This window comes from Colius striatus, chromosome 1, assembly GCF_028858725.1.
Source record: "Colius striatus isolate bColStr4 chromosome 1, bColStr4.1.hap1, whole genome shotgun sequence".
In the NCBI taxonomy this organism is placed as follows: domain Eukaryota; kingdom Metazoa; phylum Chordata; class Aves; order Coliiformes; family Coliidae; genus Colius; species Colius striatus.
This window is the reverse complement of record NC_084759.1, coordinates 59,027,253-59,049,189: the sequence shown is the minus strand read 5'-3', so window position 1 is coordinate 59,049,189 and position 21,937 is coordinate 59,027,253.

Here is a 21,937-nt window from a genome sequence, read left to right as displayed (position 1 = left end):
TCCAGTAGCATTTCTCTCTTTGCCATCAGCAAAGCCAGTTTAAGAGGTTCTGATTTTTTTTCTATTCTTCTACCTGTTCCCAGTCTCTGCAATGCTTCTCTTACTACCTTCTTACCCATTCTGATACAATTATTTGTAGAAATGTCTTGCAAACGAGATCATCAAAATGATTAAAATCACCTTCAAAAGCAGTTAAAAAGAAAACCAAACAAAAACCTTCCTCTGCTTCTCTTAATTGTGATCAGATCCCAAAGCCTCCCTACAACCCTTTCAGCCGGCAGAGCTGCGAGAGCACCGAGTTGCAACTGTGAGCCAGGTAGGTTTGCAAAGAAGGGAACTAAATACCCAGGGGCAAGGGAGAGGCAAAGTATTTTACTCTGCTTTGCCATTACACAAAATGAATGTCTAAGTTACATGGATTTAGTTCTTGTTTTCAGTAAAGGCTGCAGTGAACACAGCTGGGTAATGTTCAGAGACAGATGAAGCAGAACTTCTAACCACTGATGGAAGTACAAATTTTTACAGTGACAACAAAAGGCTAAGGACGTCAAGGTGACAGCTGTGTTTTCAGCTTTGATCACACAAATTGAGAACTGGTGCCAGCTGGGAACAGTTCAGCCATTCCTGGGATCTGACTTTAACAAAGAAGCAATTTTGCTATGGGAACTTGTGGGTCTTATTTGTTACACCTGACTGACCTATACTTATAAAATATATAATAAAGAGCATTTTCTAGGTTTGGAATGAAAGAAGTGCTGATCATCATAGCCAAGATTGCTTGGCATAGGAGAGTGTGAAGTATAGTATGATATTCACCAAAATCCAGATTAAGGAAACCTTCAAACCTACCATCTCCTAATAGTTCTTTGTCTAGTGTCCCATGCACCCTCAACGTGCAACACGTAATGAGCCACCTCCTGCTGTAATTTGTGTGCTTGTATAAAATACAATTGTCAGCTTAGATGTTTATATGAGATACAGATTTTTGTTTGTAAAGAATATATACACTGAGAGATGAATTATTTGAACATGAGGCAGGAGGGAACATTGTCTCCCCACAGGGTTAATGACTTGTTTATATTAAATACAGAAATAGTCCCTAGCAAGTTTCTGGTTATAGGGAGAAGTCTCCACCTGAAAAGGACCTCAGTAAGTCTCAAAGTTAGATGAGGAGGGCCAATAACCCTTCAGAAGTGTCAAAATTATCATGCTGATTAAATTGCAGATCACAGGTATCTGTGGTGGACTAAAGGTTTGTGTTTGAATATGACCTCAACAGGGACTTTTGCCACCTTCTGAGAGCAGAAGGTAAAGAGTTTCATCTATGAATAGTGGGCATAAGAGCATCTTAGCAGTATTTGGAGCAAAGAAGAAGAAAGTCTTTAAGTGGATCTGAAATATAGATGTAGATAATCATTATTCCCTTTTGTTTCTTTAAGTTTGAGTTTAAAACACGTAATCAGTCTGCAAATATTTCAACCGTAGTAAATAGTTTTCCATAACAGTTTCTGCATCTACTTCCATACCTATTTTTTTAACATCTGTCTTGGGATAAAATTGACTTAAGAGTAACTCAAACAGAAAGCATTTTTCTTCTGGATGTGGTGGCACTTAAATCTTGGATTGTTTATCACTTTTCTGTGCCATCACCACAGTGAACATATTTTGGAGGACTGAAGAGTTAGTGTTCTTTCTCTAATCTATTAAAATTATTTGAAATATAGAGCATCACTGCAAATAAAGTTTGTTTCAATAAGCAGTGTTAGCCAGAGGTGTGAAGTCTTGCACTGGTACAAGAGAATGCTTGTGTTGAGCCCTAGACATAATTGGAAACAAAGATGTCTCAAAGAACCAGTCATTGATGAATCATATTCTTACAGTAAGACAGTAAAATAAATTTATTTAAAATCTCAAACACATGACTAAATAAGCAAAATAAAGAGCAATGCAGTGCAGGCTAGTTGTTATTAGCATATATAACGGTACTATGGAATATATTAGATCTGAAATTGTGTGAATCATAAAAAGGAAGAACAGAATTTTTTCAAGAAAAGAATTTTTACAGGAGTATGTAGTGATATGATAAGCGGTAATGGCTTTAAACTGAAAGAGGATAGATATAAGGAAGAAGTTCTTCACTATGAGGGTGGTGAGGCACTGGAACAGGTTGTCCAAAGAAGTTGTGGATGCCTCATCCCTGGAAATGTTCAAAACCAGGCTGATCTAGCAGAAGGTGAGCAGACTGGTCTATTGGAAGGTGCCCCTGCCCATGTCAGGGGGCTTGAACCTAAATAATCCACTTCCAACCCAAACCGTCCTATGATTATACTATAATATTCTAGAAGTTGCTGCAGGTGTGTGACATTTAGAATGCATTTAACCTAACTCAACCTCTGTTCAGCATTTGAGTTTCAAAAGGTTTTAGGCCCTCTAATCAAGAATACAGACTCAGTGGCAGAGAGGACAGAACTCTCCTTTGTTTACAGTCAGAGCCGCTTTCTGACCTTCACCTGTCAAAAATTCTGATTCAGCTTTAAAAATCTGAGTGTTCTCACTACTGTTGCTTTCCAGACATCTTATTTCTTGTTACATGACTGGTAACACACACTATTTACAATTGCTACTCATGTTTTACTAAGCTGGTGATGACATTGTTATCTTCAGGTTATTTCTAAAGCTGTTTTACAGTATTCAATATACTAAGGCCTTTTGAAAGAGTTAAGATTACATTTTTGATCTGTACCTGAACTTCAGCAAAATCATTTTGGGATGTTTCTGTGGAGGTTAGAGTTCATTTTCTCTCTGTTTGAACAGGTCTGTAGAAAGAAAAAGCTTCCAAGGAGCCATAATAATGTTTGTAATTATTATGAATAATAGAACTACAGTAGTGACATTGTAAAGGATAAAAAAGATCAAAGTTACACACCCTAATTCTTCAGGATGACTGTTATCTGGGTGTACTTCCAAAAAAAACCCCAACCCAACCCAGTGTTTGCAAGTGTTATTTCATCTGTCTTATAAGTTCTTGGAAGAACTTCTTTGGCTATTTCCAAAGATGTATATAAGTCTGCTGCTTTGAACCAATGTAGGCATTCTTAGGCTATTAAGACTTATTTTTCAAGCCCCAAGAAACATGCAAGTCATCACCAAAAGCTGGCAAAGGTATAAAGTGTGTGCTATCAAAACTTCAAAGCAAGGAGGGGAAAAAAAAAAACAACTGCAACTGTGTGGTTCATGGGAGATTTATTTTCTTAATGTGACTGATTTGACAAGGAGAACACTCAGATGCTGCCATGACAGGAAACAGTGTAAAATGCTAATGCTGTCACAGCTGATGGAGAGATGTGTTTTTACTATGGGATTACCAAGTCACATTAGCCAACCCTGTGCAGAAATGTAATAGAATCAACATTTTGTTGTGTGACAAGTGAGATATGAACCATGTGGGGATACAGGGATATCACAGAATCACAGAATTTTAAGGGTTGGAAGGGACCTCAAAAGCTCATCTAGTCCAACCCCCCCTGCCACAGCAGGACCACTTAGAGTAGGACACACAGGAACTCATCCAGGTGGGTTTTGAACGTCTCCAGAGAAGGAGACTCCACAACCCATCTGGGCAGCCTGTGCCAGTGCTCTGTCACCCTCACAGTGAAGCAATTCTTCCTTGTATTTCACGGGAACTCCTTATGTTCCAGCTTGTACCCATTGCCCCTTGTCCTGTCATTGGACATCATTGGCTCCATCCTCCTGACACCCATCCTTTATTTGCAAATGTCATTGAGATCACTCTTCAGTCTCCTATTCTCCAAGCTGAAAAGCCCCAGCTCCCTCAGTCTTTCATCATAAGGGAGATGCTCCACTCCATCATCTTGGTGGCCCTGCACTGAACTCTCTCCAGCAGCTCCCTGTCCTTCTTGAACTGAGGGGCCCAGAACCAGACACAATATTCCCAGATGTGGTTTCATGAAGGCAGAGTAGAGGGGCAGGAGAACCTAGTTATTTTGAGTGATACCTAGTTTACTAAAGCATTTTAGCAAGATTTGTAACTGGAGGGGATTTTGTAGGGAAGAAGGTGCTACAAAGCTGTTGTAGTGGTGACTGGGAAAGATATTTTGCTGATGACTGGTCAAAACAGGTTCTACTACTGCTTTCTGGTTTATTCTACCTGAGGTTTTCCTATATTTATAAATATTCCACATTAGATATCTTGTTATAAGAGAAAGCTTCTGTGTATGTGAATATAAATCCTCAGATTAGATAGGGATAAAAACATTTAAGGCATAGAGATAAGCCTCAATGTTCAATAAATAAGACAATAATGTGAGAGTAGTAATGCAGAAAATGTACTCTGAACATCTTCTTAAAGACATTTTCAGGAGAGAGTTAGTGGAAAATTACAATATTACTAGGAAATATTTTAAAACAGTTAAAAAAAGAAGAAAAAAAAGTATTTTGACACTGTGTGGCTTTTAATTAATATCTGTAGAATCCTACTGGCTTAATCCAGGAATGTAAACAATGAATGAAATTGTTCCATCATATTTGTTCTTTGGTAAAAAGATAAAAATAAAAAGCATGATTTTTCAGCTTGTATAATATCCTTAGCCCTTTTTAATTTTTTCCTCCCAGAGCCCAAAGACTTAATTTGAAACAGTTTTCTATCTGTTACTAAGACTTTGTCCTTTTTCCCTTTCCCATAACTCACAATCAACCCTGAATTGGGTTCCAAGAACAATTGGGGTTGTTTTACGAAATCAATAGGAATGTTTTATTGCTTGTTTTCCTTGCAGGGCTGCTTTATTTCCTTGATCCTTACCTTGCTGCAATCCTATGATTTTTTTTTTTTTTTTTTTTTTAATGAGGAGACTAGTAACCAACAACATAAATTGTCTTGTTGGTTCCTGTTCCACATAGTCAAAGGAAAATTCAGATTACAGGTTCTTGAGAAAACTGCTTTGCGTATTTAACAAAAAGAACTTATTTTATTGTTCTGGATAGAGGAAGGTGGATGGAAGAAATGAATGCAGGAGATTTTCCTTCCTTTGAGGCTTTGTTCCTTTCTGTGGATACCTAACCAATACCTTAATGAGGAAGACAGGCTTTACTGATAGTTTATGCAGGACTTGTCCCCACATGTACAGAGCATCTGCTCTCCTATAAGGTATAAAGAAATAAATCAGATATGCCTGCACTGAAGTTAAGTTGTAACTCTTGCAGTCACTCTTAATAGTCATTACTTCTGGGTGCTGATCATCTTACAAATTTGGGCTCAAAGATACTTATAATGAGATAAGAGAAAACCTTGGTCTTTAAAAGGGAGTTTTTTTGCTGACTTGACTGGAGACAGGATTTCATCTTGAATATTTAGCCTGTCAGATGGCCTAAATTGTGCTATTGAGCAATTGCTTTTCAGTCTTTCTCTAGCAGCTAAAGTCCCCAGATCTTGTAGATGCCTGTAAGACTTTAATTTCCTATCCTCCTTTGTCACATGTCCTATAAGCTACTTTCTTTGAAAACTACTTTAAAAATAGGTGTACTCTGCACACAGGTGTTAGACTGATGCAGAGTCTGAGCTGGCAGCCTTCTTGTGATAGAGGCTGTTTATTTACTACTGATTAAATCAAACATCAGACCTGACAGCAAAGTTTATTTATCATTTTAGCCTCCAGAAAAAGAAACTGGAATTTAATTTTATTATGAGTTTGCCTCAGAATCATTTAATTCAGATTCATCATCCTGCACTCCTGTATTGGTATTCAAGAGATTAATTTGATTTTAAATGACAGGTGAGAGTCTTCAGATCAGGCATATGGTACATATCTGTCTGTGCAGAAAGTCTCCAAATGGATCCTTCCTAGATAATTAACGGATTTCAAGGCAGTGACACGGTGATAATAATTCATTTTAGAGTTCAGATACATACTTGATTGACTTTAATTTAAATATGTTAAGATAATAGTAATAATAAATTCTATAATTCAGGCATCGTAAGATCTTAAGGGCAAGTGTCAGTTTGTTCCACACCTCCTAGCAGATTAGTTTTCTAATATATCTGGTTTTGAATGAAATTGCAGTGGCGAAGCTGTAATTTGGGTTATCTGCCAATATTCTTATGCCTATTTACATTATAAGCTTCAACTGAAACTGACACATATTAAGTATTTTGAAAATACACGCCAGATTTATGCAGTGCACAGAGAGAATGAGACGTTTTTAATTTGAGGTGGAGGCTCCTGCTCATCATAAGTCTTTCTCTGCTGTTTCATCAGAATGAGCTTCTTTTAATAGGTATGAATAGCTATATTGATCAAGTAGGATCTGAGAATACCCAGTCTCTTACCACAAGGCTGAGTGGTCTAACTGATTGACTATTACGAAGAAAACAAACCTGGGGACCATTGTGTCTTCCTCTGAGCAGTCAGAGAGACATGTGGGCAGGGGTTGGACTGGGTGTCAGAGAAGACTAGTGCTTAGTGAAGTGATCTCCACACAGTCTTTGAGAGGGTGCCAGATACAACTGCAATGGTGACCCCTTTAGACATATCAAACAGCAGCATTTCAGATATCTCAATAAGCTTTAACCAGAAAATCAGAATGTTCTCAGCACTTGTCTTAGGTGCACGGTGAATCACTATATTGACTATCAAAGCACAATTTTGTTACTTTCATTTTAGAACTAATCTGTAATTCTATACTTCACCTCACCTGTAATATGACTGACAACAAGCAACTCTTCTGCATATGTGTAACTCAGTGTTTTTGGCATCTTATGTCCTGCCTTTTATGTAGCAGAAAAGAAAGAGGTGCTACTGGCATGCCTTGTTCTAGTGGCATTAATGCGGAGGTCAGCTCTGTGTCACCAACAGATGCTGAATGTGATGTTGATACTGACCACAACTGCGTTCCCAGAGCTGCGTCTCCCTTTGAATGCCAGGATATATCTTCACAGAAATTAAACAGTAAGATGCTACATTACCGTGGCTCAGTCATATCTCTTACCATCCCCTTACCCTGTACACCCACTCCTACTTACTAGCCCCAGCATCTTTTGCAAGTACATTTATGTAGTGGGCACTCTTTCATAAACTGGAGGACTCACAAGCTCTATAGAACCTTTGGAAACTATTTTTGCTGATGAGAGTAAAAGAAGGATAGATAGCTAAAGTGTGGGAAACATCCAAAACATAGCTTAAGAAAAAAACACCTTGGCACAAGAAATTTTCATAGAAGGAAGGAAATGTGCCAAAATTTATGTCATGCGCTTTTCAGACTTCATGCATTTAGAGAATCTTGAGCCTGAATAGTCAAAACCTTATAACAGAAAGAAATCCATTTATTCTCATTAAGAACAGGAAAGTATATGATTCTTGTACACTGTTCTTGCTCTGGGAACTTAGTGAGGACTATGTCTTACAATTTCATTTTTGCACCTCTCAATGTGACCCTAAATATTTTGTGAAAGAAAAAAGCACAGTCACAAAAATATTGGTTAAAAAATATTCTGACATTATGAAAAGGCAGGTATTTTCCTCAGAATAGTGAATAAACAAGTCTGCTTCAGATCTTACTGATGCTAGTGTAAATGTGGAGAAACTCTAGTGAGGCCATGGAATTCCATTTACATTCATGCAAAAACATGGAGAGATTTTAATCGATACTTTAATGCTTTTCTATTTTAGAAAAGATTGACAGTATTGTCAACATTTAGTACAGTTACAGTTCTTAAGGAACTGTTCCTTGATCTCCTAGCTTTAGTGATTAGTCCAATGAGTTCAATTAAAGCAAAGAAAGTTATTTAGCATTATGTTTACTAAAAATAGGTCTTAGACAGATTAAATTGTGTTCAGGTGGTGAAAGGATAGACTTCTCTGGCATGATGTGATTACTGAGCTCTTTCTCTCTGAAACTACACATGTGGAAAGACAAATAAATTCTTTTCTACTGTTCAGGACGTTAAAAGAAATCACTACTGTTACCAACCCACATTTTCCTATTGTTCTGTCAACTTTCCTACTTGCCTATGATACTGAAAGGATTACAAGTGAATATTTTTTATTTCCCAGACTTATGAAGAGATGATACAGTTTGTTCTATTGCCTTTCTTCTGATCACATATCAGCAAGTGATTGGAATTGTTTCAGCATAGATATATTTTTGCACAGTAGATCCTATTGTCAAATTAAGCAACTTTCACTTTTCTTTTTCCCTTAAGAAAAATCTCTGTACAAATTTATTTTTCATTGAAATTTCTAGAAATCATTCCCTAGCCTTTTCTGAAAAACGTCAGTGTTTATAATGTTAGAGCTAAGGGCATCAGCTTTCTCACCTTGGCAATTAAGCTGCTCTGTGATTAGCAGCAGGTTATGCAATAGAATAGAAGACATTGCTTCTACTGTTTTGCTTTTACTCTAAGGGCTGGTAAAGTAACGTTTTATGTCATCAAGGGCAGAAACACCTTAACTGCTGATAACAAATATAGATCTGTGGGCCTAGAGATAATACAATTGCAAAAAATACGTTTTGTTTGTTTATTTGTTTTTCAGTAACTAATGTGTGTGTAATTCATTACTCATCTCGAAGATTTTGGAAGTGAAAATCTTTTTCACTGGAAAACATTCTTGATAGTTCCTGTATATAAATATCTATTATTAATGTACTAACAGTGCTGTGAAGCAAAACAAACAACCAGAAACTGAATGAAGCATTATTAGAAGAAAATAGTTACAACACTGCTACATTTATGATATTAATGAACTAGAACTCAAGCCATAGAAGAAATGTAAGTGCTTAATTCCTACTGCTTTCAGTAGAAATTGGGCATTCAAACACATTTTTAGAATTTGAGGCCGTGCAGATGCTGTAACAAGGGAGATGCAATAAATGAATATTTATCACAGATTTTTTACTTTGACAGTCTTACTCAGCAGATATTTATTTCTTAGCAGTTTCATCATCCATCAAAGCCTAGCATGATGTATCAGTAGGATGGCTTTTACAACAGATGGCTTTTGTATCAAGATTTCTTACTCTGTGAGCATTTTCATAACTTTGTCAGGCCTTTCCTTGGGCTAAGCCTTGGGTGAATGAAACCTCAACCCAGGAACCAAGTTTAATTTTTAAAATACATTCTTAAATCTCTGGATCTCCCCTTTCTTTTAGAGCAGGGGACATCATGGTGGCATCAATAACTTTGTTTTGCTAACCTCAGAGCAAAATCCTTCCACTTATGTTACTATCCATTCTCACTTTGACACCCTCTCCTCCTCCTCCCTCCACCCCCTGATCAGTTTCTCTGGCTAAATGTTTGCAGGTTGAGCTATAAGCGAGGTAGCATTTACTCTCTAACACTCTGTGATCTGATTCCACAAATAGTTTCCCAGGCACAGAGTCCAGCTAAGACCAATGAGATCATTCACATAAGCAAATAAAGATTTGTAGGATCAGGCACTTGATCGTCTCCTCTCTCCTCTTGGGACTAATGTCCTTTCCCAGCGCCACCATAACAACACTCCTTGGCATCTCTTTCTCTTATTGTTTTCCTTCCAGTTTGTCCATTCCGTCTTTTATTTCATCCCTTAACTTCCTTGAAAGCCTCATCTGTCCTTTTCCTTACCAAAGGCTGGGGATTTTTAAATAGGTAAAATTAATTAAAATGGTTGATTCCTCACGTTTAATTGTCAGAACATGATCTCTTCTCTGAAGCCTGATGTGTTAGTACATGCTTTCTCCAGAGGTTTTCTATCCTGCAATGATTCAGCTCCCATGCTCACTGTGCCACAGAGACTTATCATTATTGCTGAAAAATTGCTCCTCCATTTCTATATATCTATACACACCACGAGAATCCTTTTTACAGTGGGTTGCATCATGTGATGTCAGAGCTTTAAAGAAAACAATTTCTTAGCAGGAAAGATACAGAAAACACCAAAAAGCCCAGAGCTGCTTCATTTGAAATCAATAGAGATTTGGCCACTGACTTCAATGGGAGCAGAATTAGGTCCCAAAACTACAGCTGCATGGCCCTAGGGGGGCTGATTTGTACAAACGCTCCTTATTAAAAGAAATAATAAATTCCCCAAAGCAGTAGAGAGAAGAGTATATAAATACTTAAATGCTTCCCCTTGTGCCACTAGTACCTTTATGCTTTGTTGCCTCCACTCAGTGCTTTTTGATGGTGACCTGGGCAAAAGACACTTTCCACCTCCAGAAAATAAATCTGGTGAGAGGTGTTTTCAGATGAGAGCTCTGGGAGATCAGTGACAAAGGAGTCACAAAAGACATGACTCTAGGGGAATCTGAGGGGAAGGATGTGAAGCCAGAGACTGTGGGGAGAGTCACAGAGGAAAATGCTTCCATGTTTCCATTCTATTTTGAGAATTAAGAGTTAGGGCTTGTTGTATTTTTGTTCCTTTGGTAAAGCCTGCAGGTGATACTCAGTTGTCATACAGGCACCTGTAAATGTACAGAGTTTCTAGTAAAGGACCCCCAAGGCCTCCCACACTTGCTCTAGAAGACTTTTGAAGGAGAGCAGGTTCTTTTGCAGAGACCAAGTGTTTTGCAGAGATTCAAGAGGGCCGTGAGGAGATTCCCTTCCTGTCGTGCCATGGCTGAGCACAGGCTTTATGTGTGGATCCTTAAGGGCTGGGATGGAGCATACAGGCTATCAGCTACAGTGTCAGCTATCCTAATCTGTCTATACAGTCAACAGACAACCAGCTAGACTCAATATATTTTCAGTTAGAAAAATCCAGCAAGCACTTCTCTAGACCTGGCTGCAGGTATTTTTGTAGACAGGCCATAGAGGTGTCATATTCTTCCTGGGATCCTTTATACGGAAAAGTAAGAAGAACTGCCTTTCTGTACAGACCATCACACTTTCAGGCCAGTCCGTCATGTTGTTATTGTCTGTGACACCTACAGTGAGCTGTCCTTTTGCCTTGTGAGTGAAGATGGGGACTGCATTCCATGAATGCCGATTGAATGGGACTGAATACCATGATAGATAGAGAGAATAAGCCACAAAATTTGTAAAGACACTCCATTCCAGTCCTGTCATTTACATGGATGTATTGTATTTTGTTCTGTTGCATTATGCCTGATTAAGTAAGTCTATACGATGGTATTATTTGTTACTAGCAAATTGCTGGCTACACAGCTGTGTCTTAGTATGGAGAAGTGAAAAAAGATAAATCTGTAAAAATTGTGAACTAGCTGTTCTTGGGCTTACAACCATTATATTCCCAATGGACGTGTTGACAAAGATCTAAATGGTTGTGAACCAGCTATTTCTGTGCTCATGGCTATTAGAAAGTCTCCGCTGAGAAGCCAAAGGAGTTTATAATGGTCATGAACCAGCTATTTCGGAGTTCATGGCTATTACAGATTCCAAAGAAATGCCAGTGAAGTTTATCACGTTCATGAGCTGCGTGTTTCGGTCTCACGGTAACAATAAACTCTACTGAGAAAGTGAAGGAGTTTGTAATAGTCACACGTGAGCTATTTCTAGGCTCAGTGCTATTACTAACTCAGATAAGGAGCCAAAAGTTCACAAAGTGGCATTTCTTTTGCCCCTGGCAAACTCTGTAGAAACTGATAAAGCTACTAACGTTTCTCAGAAAAACCACACTCTAATTCACAATAACACCTCTCAGAGCACTACAGTGGTGCAAAGTCTCTGCTCTGCTCAGAGCCACTGTGGCAACTTGCCAGGAGCCTGAGGGCTGCAACTCATTTATATATGCATTCACATAAATTTACATGAATTTTGTGTCAATTTGTATTCTGTCAATGTTGTGGTGAAACCTATACTGAAGAGAATAACTAACATATAGCTAACCGTCTAACACTAATACCATTTTTCTATTTTCCTTATACTTCTTTTACTCTCTTTTTCTTTGCAGCTTTATAATACCTGTTCCTTAACTGCATTGACTTCCAGTCTTGGAGAGAGTCTGTTTTGCAGGGTAAAAAAACACCTCTATTTCATCTACATTCAATGGCAGGGCAGCAGAGAGTTGTGGCTTTAGCAAATTGCTTATGCTGTACTTAGCAATTTCCCCAACCTCCAGTGGCTAATATACATATTAAAGAGGGCAGTGCTAGCACAGTCCCTTGCTGACCTCCATATGTGAAGCCCTCAGAATATTAATGAGATTTTAAATATACACATTTTAAAAGTCCTGAAAATCAGAAGTAGTGGGTCTTTTTGTGTGAAAATGACTGCTAAGGTAGAGTTTTAGAGATAGAAATAACTCAGTGGACTGAGTTAGTCATCTAATAGCAAAGGTCCCCTTAGGACCCCCTTAGGAACTGATAGACTTTGATGCCACTGTGTATCTTTGCATTCTCTTAAGGATACACAGTTTATATAATGCTTTTTTATCCTTCAGTGTGGCTTTCAACAAAGGTCACTATGACTTCAGATAATTACCTCTATGAGCCACAACCTCATATTCTACTTTCTGTCATCCTCATGAAACCACCAGCTTTGAGATGAGAAGAGTTCCCCACTTGTTGCTGGAGGGTATGACAATATTTTAAAGCAGAGATGGATTCAAATTTTTTGTGGTTTTGCCATGAGGTCAGGGACCAACAAATAGCTTTAAAGACTCAAGATCCCTCTGCAATTCCCTAGCAGTCAAATGGCTGATAACGCTTACTTGAAGAGCCTTGCTAGGGTAGAAGAAAGTGGCAGAAGGGGCTACAGCTAGCCACAATCAGCTTCAGTGCAGGTGCTGCAAGTGCAGTTTCTATTGGCTGTTTAAAAATCTATTTTAAAATATTTTCAGCTAGCATTTAGCTTGTGTTGCTGAACAGCTACAGCAACAAAAGCGATTTTTAACAGTGTTGCTCATTTGAGTGGTCAGACACTCACACCTAGGCCTGTGTCCCTGGAGTACTTGCAATATACTGCTCTTCACCAGAAGTAGAAGCTTTAAAACTTGTGCTTTAAATTGCAGAGAGAAAAAAAAAAAAAAACATTACACATACTGGGTAAGAATTTATTGGGCTGGACCAAAATTCCTGTAGTCCAGGACCTTGTCTGGTGGTGTTGAAGCCTTTCAGTTCTATTATTCTTCAGCATAAGCCAACCAGAATGGTGGCCAACAGATGCATAAGGGAAAGAAAAGGAATGTGGTTACCATATTGTGAGGTTTCCTGTGTTTGGCATCTGACTGTCTGTGAATCTTTGGAACAAGGACTGCCTGGTATCAGGTGGTGGTGTCAGCATCACAGCATGGAACAATCCTGATGGATTTTTATTCCATGACTTTGTTTAATTGCTTTTTAAACCCATTCACAACTCTGTCACCCCAACTTTACATTAGAAGGAGTAGTGAAGCAACATTTGTTTCCTTTCTCTGCAGAGCCTGTGGGAGCTAAACACAAAGGAGGATATAGACGGGGAGCCTTTAAGCCAATTGAACATACACAAGTTCATGGGACTAGATGAGAAGCACTCATGATGCTGTTTGGTGTCATTGTGAGGTCCCTCTCTGTCATCTTTGAGAGATATGGCAGTTGGAGGAGGTTCCTGGTGAATGGAAAATCTGTCCTTGGAGATCTTCAAAAGTCAGGGGTTTGGACTAGACAATCTGCAGAAATCCCTTCCTACATGCACAATTCTGTGGTTCTATGTGCCTGTATAGAGGTGTGCATATGGGAGTCTGTCAGTTTTTCAAAACAATATATAGTCTACCTCTGCTTCATCACCTGTGTGAAAGAAATCCCATAGGCAGATGAAACAGAATTGTTTAATTGTAAATTACGTGATTGCTAGCATTACATGGAAAACATCATTTAGTCAATATGCAGTGTTAGATGGATCTTTGTGTAGATGTATCGCTATGCTTATACTATACCTAAGTCCTCATGGACTCAAAACAATTTGCAGACATTAAATGAGTCAATCCTTTTGTGAGGAAGTGTCCTGTTTGCAGAGACAGGTAAAAAGAAGCACTGCATGGCTGCATGACTGAGCCAAGTCTACACAAGTAGGAAGATCAGGCTAGGTGAGTGGGGATTGTAGAATCTTAGAATTGCTTAGGTTGGAATTGACCTTTAAGATCATTGAGTCTGACCACTCACCTCACACTGCCAAGCCCACCATTAAACCATGTCCCTCAGCACCTCATCTACATGGCTTTTAAACACCTCGAGGGATCTGACTCTACTACCTCCCTGGGCAGCCCATGTCAGTGTTTAGCAACCCTTTCACTAAAGAAGTTTTACTAATATCCAATCTAAACCTCTCCCGATGTGACTTCAGGCTATAGCATACAAACTATAGCATACATAGCAGAAGACAGAAGGCAGGAGCTTGTCTTATGTATCTCTGTGCAAAGAGCAACCCATGATGGGGTCTTTCGCTGTAGGAGACGTTAGCATCTTTGAAAAAAGAAGGAAAAATAAGGGATGCTACCTCTCCTTCTGACCACTAGCAGAGGTCTGTAGGCCGCCAAGGAACAGAGCCAACAAACTTTCTTTGTTACTGCTGTAGTTGTCTGCTTACAGTATGGAGGACATTGTGCCTTTCTCAGATGAGATGCCCACTGGAGCTCCAGCTGAGTCACTTAGGTTGGCTGCAAGTCTTGTAGGCTAAATGACTGGCCTTTTCTCCTGAACTGAGCACTTCAGAGGACTAGGCTTCCCCCGTTTTAAAAGATACCCCTAATTTCAGTGTTGCACAGAGAAAGAGAAAATTGGATTAGTCAGTCAAATGATCAGACATTCAAAGTGTGATACTAAGCAATAAAAGTGTTGATTAAATGTTCTTCTAAGTGCAAAATCCAGCCTGGAGAAATCCTTTAACAAAAAGTAACTATCAAACTTAGAAGAAATAAGGTCCTTTTTTGTTGTTGCTAGTGTCCTGTCCAAAGATTACACTGAATTGAATGCTTTGAAAGAAGTAGTCATGGATTTGGCTTCGTGTTTCAGATTGCTGCTTAAAACGCAATATTGCTTCACAGTTCTGCTTTGTAATCCATGCAAGAAATCTCGTGGAGGCAATGAAACTTCTGAGAAATTGCTAAATTAAGAGCAAATGGTTGACACATCCAGATAGCTGAGGGTCAGTTGTGAGTGAGCGAGCACTGTATGCAAGGGAGAGTTTTTATGTGTGGTGTCCAGGCAACTTCTTTTATCAGAGCTGAAATATTTTAAGAGAAGTCATCTACTGGAATGTTTAAGAGTGGAAATCTCCACCTGGCTCAGTAGCATGGTTAGAGCAGAACTGCATCTCCCTGCTAGTTCTCGAGCTCTGTGTGCAGCTGGAGAGAGAAATGGGCTCCCCGGCATCTTCAGACAATGACATGGGAAGGATGAGAGAGGACAGGTAAAAATATTAGTTGTAAAAATATGTGGTTGAAGTCTCCCAGTTTCCATGCTGACATGCTGGTTGAATGCTGAAGGATCTGGCAAGGTGGAATAAGCCAGGGAGGTACCAGGAGTGCTGAACAATTTCATCTAAGCTACCTTTGTTGAATACCATTTCATTTGTCAAAGCCACATTATGGCTTGAAATCAAGGTCTATATGCTTGGTATCAGGGAACAGCAGTTTATATTTTATGTAACTCCTTTAAAATCAAAACTTGTTTTATTTCTTTGCAGACCTTATACAGAAATGATCAAATCATTGCTGAAATGTGAAAAGATAAACTAGAAATGTATTGCCCAGGAGAACTGTAACTAGATTCCCCTCTATGGTCAACTTCTGGTACGTGGAGATTGCCACTTTCCGTATGTCTAACACAGGCTAAAAGCTTGCTATGTTGGCTCAATACTTGTTGCTTGCAGTAGATGTAGTATCTGGGATAAATTGGTCTTGTGTAATGCAAAACAGAAGTGACAGGGACCTGAGACTGGGCTCAGGCACAATTTCTACCTTTTCAGTTGGCTGAGTTCTCACAGTCTCTCGTGGACTGTGACTGATCACTGTCTCAGTGGCCACATTCTGATGGGAAGATGGGGTATACCCACTAAAAGGCAGAAGCTGTCAGTTTGCAGAAGGAAGGAGCAGAGAAATGATTTTCCATGGATCAGAAAGCAGTGATTACCACAAGACATATCACAATATATACAGAGGTGTCTCTTGGTTACAGCAGACTATCAGAGGGAGGCTTGCATACAAATGGAGCAGATGATTAAAATAAGTCTAATGTGACTCCAAAAAACCCCAATGTTGAGAAAAAAATATAAGGAGAAATATGAAAACACAGTAAATAACACTTTTTTTTGCTTCAAAGGCAAAAATATATTTTCATCCACTGCCATGCCAATAGATCACTCAATTGTGATGGGAAATAAGAAGCACTAGTTTCCCAGCTTCATGTATATCTGGAATGATAAATCTTGTAGGGATGAGGCTTTATGTGTTGCAAGCATGACATCAGCATTCTTTTAATTAAAGAAAAAAACCAAAACAGATTTACTTCAGAGAATTTTTCTTTTTCTGTGGCCATGGATGCCTCAAGCCATGCAAATACATGACTGTCAATGGCAGTTCTTTTCCATACACTACTGACACAACTGCAGCACAGTGTCATCACAGAAACAGTTGTGCAGACACAACTAGGGGAGTAAAGATCTTTAGTGCAAGGATGGGAACTCTGGTCTGGGACAGTGAAGGAGGGACCTGGTTAAGTCAATTTTAGCAAGGCTGAAAGATTTCAGAGGCTTTTTCTGTTTGTTGTCATGATTACATCGAAATGTCAAAGCCTGTACCCATATATGCTGCAGATGAAAGGATCTCAGAAATATTTTCCAATTCAGTCTCTTGTTGCATAGTAGAGAATTGCCAGGTTCTCTGTTCTTTATGAACAATGCAAAATGCTCAAAATTATCATGTTATAACTTTAAATTGGAACAATGTGCTTTGTATGTGCCAAAGTCTATGATGAGAAGTGTAAGTAAAGAGACGTCAAGAAATTATTTGGAAAAAAGGTTGCTCTTATCTGATGAAAAATTATGACAAAGCAGAAAAAAAACAGAAAGGGATTTCTCTCTTGTGTGTATAAATATACACACTAAGTTCTCAATTTCACACTTAATTATAGCAAAAAATTATGTTTTTCTGTCTTGTCCATGCTCCTTGAAGGGCTTTTCAGACAATCAGAAGCACTACTGAAATATTAGAAAATAACAGTGGACTTGGTATGGATTTCTGGATTTCTAGGATAAAGGTTTTATATGGAGATATTCCACCAGCTATGTGTAAGTACTTCAGGAGACAGTCTAGTATTCTACCATCAAATTCTATTCAATTTTTTCTGAAAAGCCTGGAATGTTTAATCCAATTTCTTCTGCATCAGAAGATTTTTTTTTTGAGGTACTTAAGAATCAGGCCTACGAAAAATGGTGAACGCTGAGCCCAAGTTAGAGTAAACTTTTTGCATGTTGAAAGAATTTTTATGAATCAATCAGTTAAAGTGAAGCATTGAAATGTAGTCATACCATAAATCTTATTTGAGATAACATGTTGAAACTAAGGGGAATTGAACTGTATATATGAAGGCAATTGAAATGTACACTGAAGAGAAACGTCTTTTAAAATAACACACTGTTTTGGCAGTGAATATTAAATTCATGTGTTTGCTCTGTGGTTATTTTTCAGAAATGTGATTGCCTAGTTTTGATGTTTGGTTTTTTAAAGTATTATTTTTGAATCTTTTTTTATTGCAGAGATATTTCTTCTTTTCCCCTAGAAAGTAATGTATGTTGTATCTAACAAGAATGTATGGGGTTCAGTATTTTAGGAGGTAGAGCCTTATTGGCAGAGTACGACATCGAGGATAGTCCTTTACAGTTCATTATTGATAGTGCAATGAAGTGCTCTGTTTATTTTAGACCTCACATCACACTTGTCTCCAAAGTATGTCAGCAGCTCAGTGTTTGAACTTATCTCCCTGTGAAAAGCGAGATTGTTTCTTCTTATTCATGTACTAGTGCTTTATCCAGGGTAGCTTGTGATGTGTCAAGATATGAAATTTCCACTGCTTCCCTTTGGAGATTGTTTTGCCCTAGCAGTTCTCACTGGCAAGGAGTTTTTTTGTCTGAGATGCAGGCTGACTGATTTCAAGCTGATAGAATTATTTCTTCACTATTACAAAGCTTTCTGGGAACCTCCTGTATGCACCCTGAATGCAAAAATTCACTTCTTGGGAAGAAAAAAAACCATCCTAAGCAGCATCTTCTGCTGAATGCCCCAACAACATTACTAGGTCATGAGAGTATGGAAATTCGATGAGTGGTGACTCATGTGCCTCTGAGCTCCCATTCTGTCAGCAGTTTCCATTCTTCAGCTTAACTGATGTAAACAACAATGAATGTGTGCTGATTTACCAAAGGAGCATTTGACACTGTGGTGTTTTTGTCTTTCTAGATTTAATATGTTTTTTTGTTTTGTTTTGTTTTGCTTCCCTTTTTATTTGTTTTTGTTGTTGTTGTTGTTGATTTTTGTTGGGTTTTTTGTTGTTTTGTTTTGTTTTGGGGGCTTTATTTTTATGTTGTGGCTAAGAGAAGACCCAGAATACAGCTACCCAACAGTAATTTCCAGATGGGACAGCTGCTGATTTACTTATTCTGAGGCACAGAAAGACAAGAAACATGAACTCTGAGAATTAGGGAATCAGAGCTTGCTTCCCATATCCCAGATCCAAGAGCAAGATCCTAGCTCTGCAGCAAGGAAGTCATGAATGAGTAGCATCTCACACATGTTGTTACCCAGGAAAAGGAAACATGTGGGCAGCTGCGGACTGGAGGCTTAGGGAGCTCTGAGTCCTCTCAGATGCTCTTCTCCCCATTCCACAAGTAGCTCTGAAACAGCTTCCCAGTTTTTAACTACTTTCTTTTATACTCTCATCAATTAATAAGTGCAGGAGAAGTTTTGCTACTGTCAGAAGACACTTGGAGTGTTGCTTGAAGAGGATGACCACAAAAAGCCAGTTAAAATCAATGCTTCTGTGAGGAAGGTTCTTTTCATGATAGTTTCTCACCCCTTTGGAAAACCAGAAAATGCTGTTTTCTAGACTGGCCTGTAATTCTGGACATAAATATAAGTCAGAAAATTCATAAGTTCTTCCTACAATTTTGTGTTTGAGTATATTCAAACGAGAGTATCTAAAGAGATCAGAAAGGATTACAGAGTATTTTGACATAATAGTAGCTAATCAGCTAGGAAGACTCAGACTGCCCTGATCAGTAGAAAAGATAATGAGATTACTATTAAAAAAACCCCAAAAACAATAAAAAGAGCAGGCTGCTCACAGTGCTTGCAAAAGCAGATATCAGACTTTGGGAATATATGATAAAAATAGTCACTCAAATTGTCTTTTAGAGATTTCATCAACTATTCTCCTGTAAAAACTGTAGAACACGGAGATCAGACTTGGGAAATTCCTGGCAACCAATAATGTTTGTGACTAAATCCAGTGATAAGAAAGCACTGTAGAGCAAACTGGTTTCAGCCTTTCCTCTTAGTGCTTGAGTAAAGCAGGAGGTACAAGTGTTAAGTATTTGGTATTGATCACCAGGACTCAATCAGCTGAAAGTAATCTGAGTGGTCAGTTCCAGCGCTGGCTAGATTGGCTGTCACTTGGCAATGCTGCTGGCAGATGAGGATGTTATTGATTGTAGTTCACGTTGTTTAGATGTTTCTCTGAAACAGTTAATTTTAGCACAGTGAGAAATAATGTCTTGCTACATGTGGGATAGTCAGAATGAATGGTTCCATGGAATTTTTAATGACTTGCTTTTATACTATCATCAATTAATAAAATGCAGGAGCTGTTTTGCTACTGTCAGAAGACACTTGCAGTGTTGTTTGAAGAGGAAGACTTCAAAAGCCAATTAAAAAGAATACTTCTATGAAGTAAGTTCTCTTCATGATACACATTTTTTTTTCTCCTTGCCCTTCAACAGGGAATGAAATCTCTCTAGCGGTGCACTGCATGACTATTCCCTTTGTTGTCTGAATGCACTGTAGCTCCTTAGAGATTCATTCCTGAACCCTTGTGCAAGTTAAAGCCTGCTGATACTGAGAAGATCTAAGCTGTCGGTATTGCTATTCTCTATTACTTTTACAAGCTATAGTCTGTCTAGTTTCAGTATTGAAAGTGTGTCTTATTTTTTTTGGTACTCTATGCCCTGGTGTCTCTTTGCATTACTATTGCATTCAAAAACCGTATGATCTTCATTATCTGGAGGTTCAAAATGTTCTAGTGATGTACCACAGTCCCTAACAGAGAGCTGAGGAGCAAGTTCAGCAACTAAAGAAGTCCATGGCTTTATTAGTGGCCTGGAGCCTGCTTTTCCTGATGAACTGCTAGAGTGCTTCCTGTCCTGGTTCTGGCCTTAATCAACAGGCATGCTTCTAGTCTCTGGGAACACCTTGGGAGCTTTATGGGATTGGTATCATTTCCCATAGGCAGACTGGATGTTTTGGTGCTGGGATTATTTCCTGCAGGCAGTCTCTGTGTGTACAAGCTCAGAGCATTCAGGGGTATGAATACTATTAGTTGTAAGCCAGTTGATTTTGATGCCAGAATACAGTTCATGGCATATATAGTTCCCTAGTACAAACATGATGTCCTGTCAAATCCCTCAAACCCCTCCTCACACGAGGATTCAAGTAAAGGAGTGCTTGAGTGAGTAAAAACTACTTGAAAGGTCCAACTGCTGTCCTAAATTGGGACATAACTATTGACACTTATGACAAGGACATATGCCATAATGTTGACAATAGAATATAAAAGTAATGCAATAATATCAGTAATATAAGGTCACTTGGGTTACAAAACCTCATTACTAAACTTTTTACCCTGAGGAAATGCAAATAAATGGCCCCATGCTTACTGAATTGCCTAAAGACAATACAAGCTGTGGCAGCCTGGATGAATGACAGATAAATTTCAGTAAATTCTCTGTTCATGCATATGATCCCATCAAAAAAGAGTGGAGACAAATATCTTTTAAAACAAATATGAAAGCAAGAGGGATAGGTTGATGTGATTTAGTATGTTTTCTCTAGATCAAAGAGACTTTCTGAAGCTTTGGTGAAGTATCATTTAGACTGCTAAGCTCTCTGGTAGCTGCCTGCAGTAGGGTCTTGGCTTGTGTTCATAAATGTGATTAAGTCAAATGGAAGATACCAGTGGTACAGTATAAAACTTTTGGGAATAAGATCCAATAAAGCAGTTTAGTCCTACCGTACTGACATAGTTATGAAGTCTAATATTATTTGAAGAGTCTAGTCCTCACAAACTCCCTGTCCTTAGTACAATGGTTCATTAAAGATGGATAGCACTAACAGCCTGTTTTGCAGATGATCCACATAAATAAAATGCAAGGTACAACTAGCCAGAGCTATTTTTCTCAGCTGTATTTCAGAGAAAATTGAGCTGGATAGGGAACTTACTAAGTTTTGTTGTTGTTGTTTTTCTTTTAATGTGAAATCTATAAAAGTATTTATTTGGACAAAATAACGTACCTTTCCTAAATTTCTGAACTCTTTCTTAGATATCTTGTACTTGCATGGAGCTTCTTTCAGTGCTGACAAACACAATTAATCTCAAAATCATTTAAAACAGAAGCTGAGCAGGATGATATTGCAGTGGGGTATAACAATACTTTTGATTTTGCAAATAGGATAAATGAGAAGATATTTGTTAAATGGACTTAAGTTAGCCAATATTTTGGTGATAATTCATGTTCTTAGGATTTGGTCCTGTTTTCTTAGTGGTAGCAATATCAGTACTGATTGAAAATATGCTTATTCAATCAACCAAACTCTCCAGCTCACAAAAATGGATTAGTTAATGAGATGATTTACAAGCTCCAAGCTGTAGCTCCTTCTCCTCCTGCAAAACCTCAAACTCTCACTGAACATCCACCTTTCTCAAATGCAGTTTCATAGCTCCTACACATATCCTTCACCTT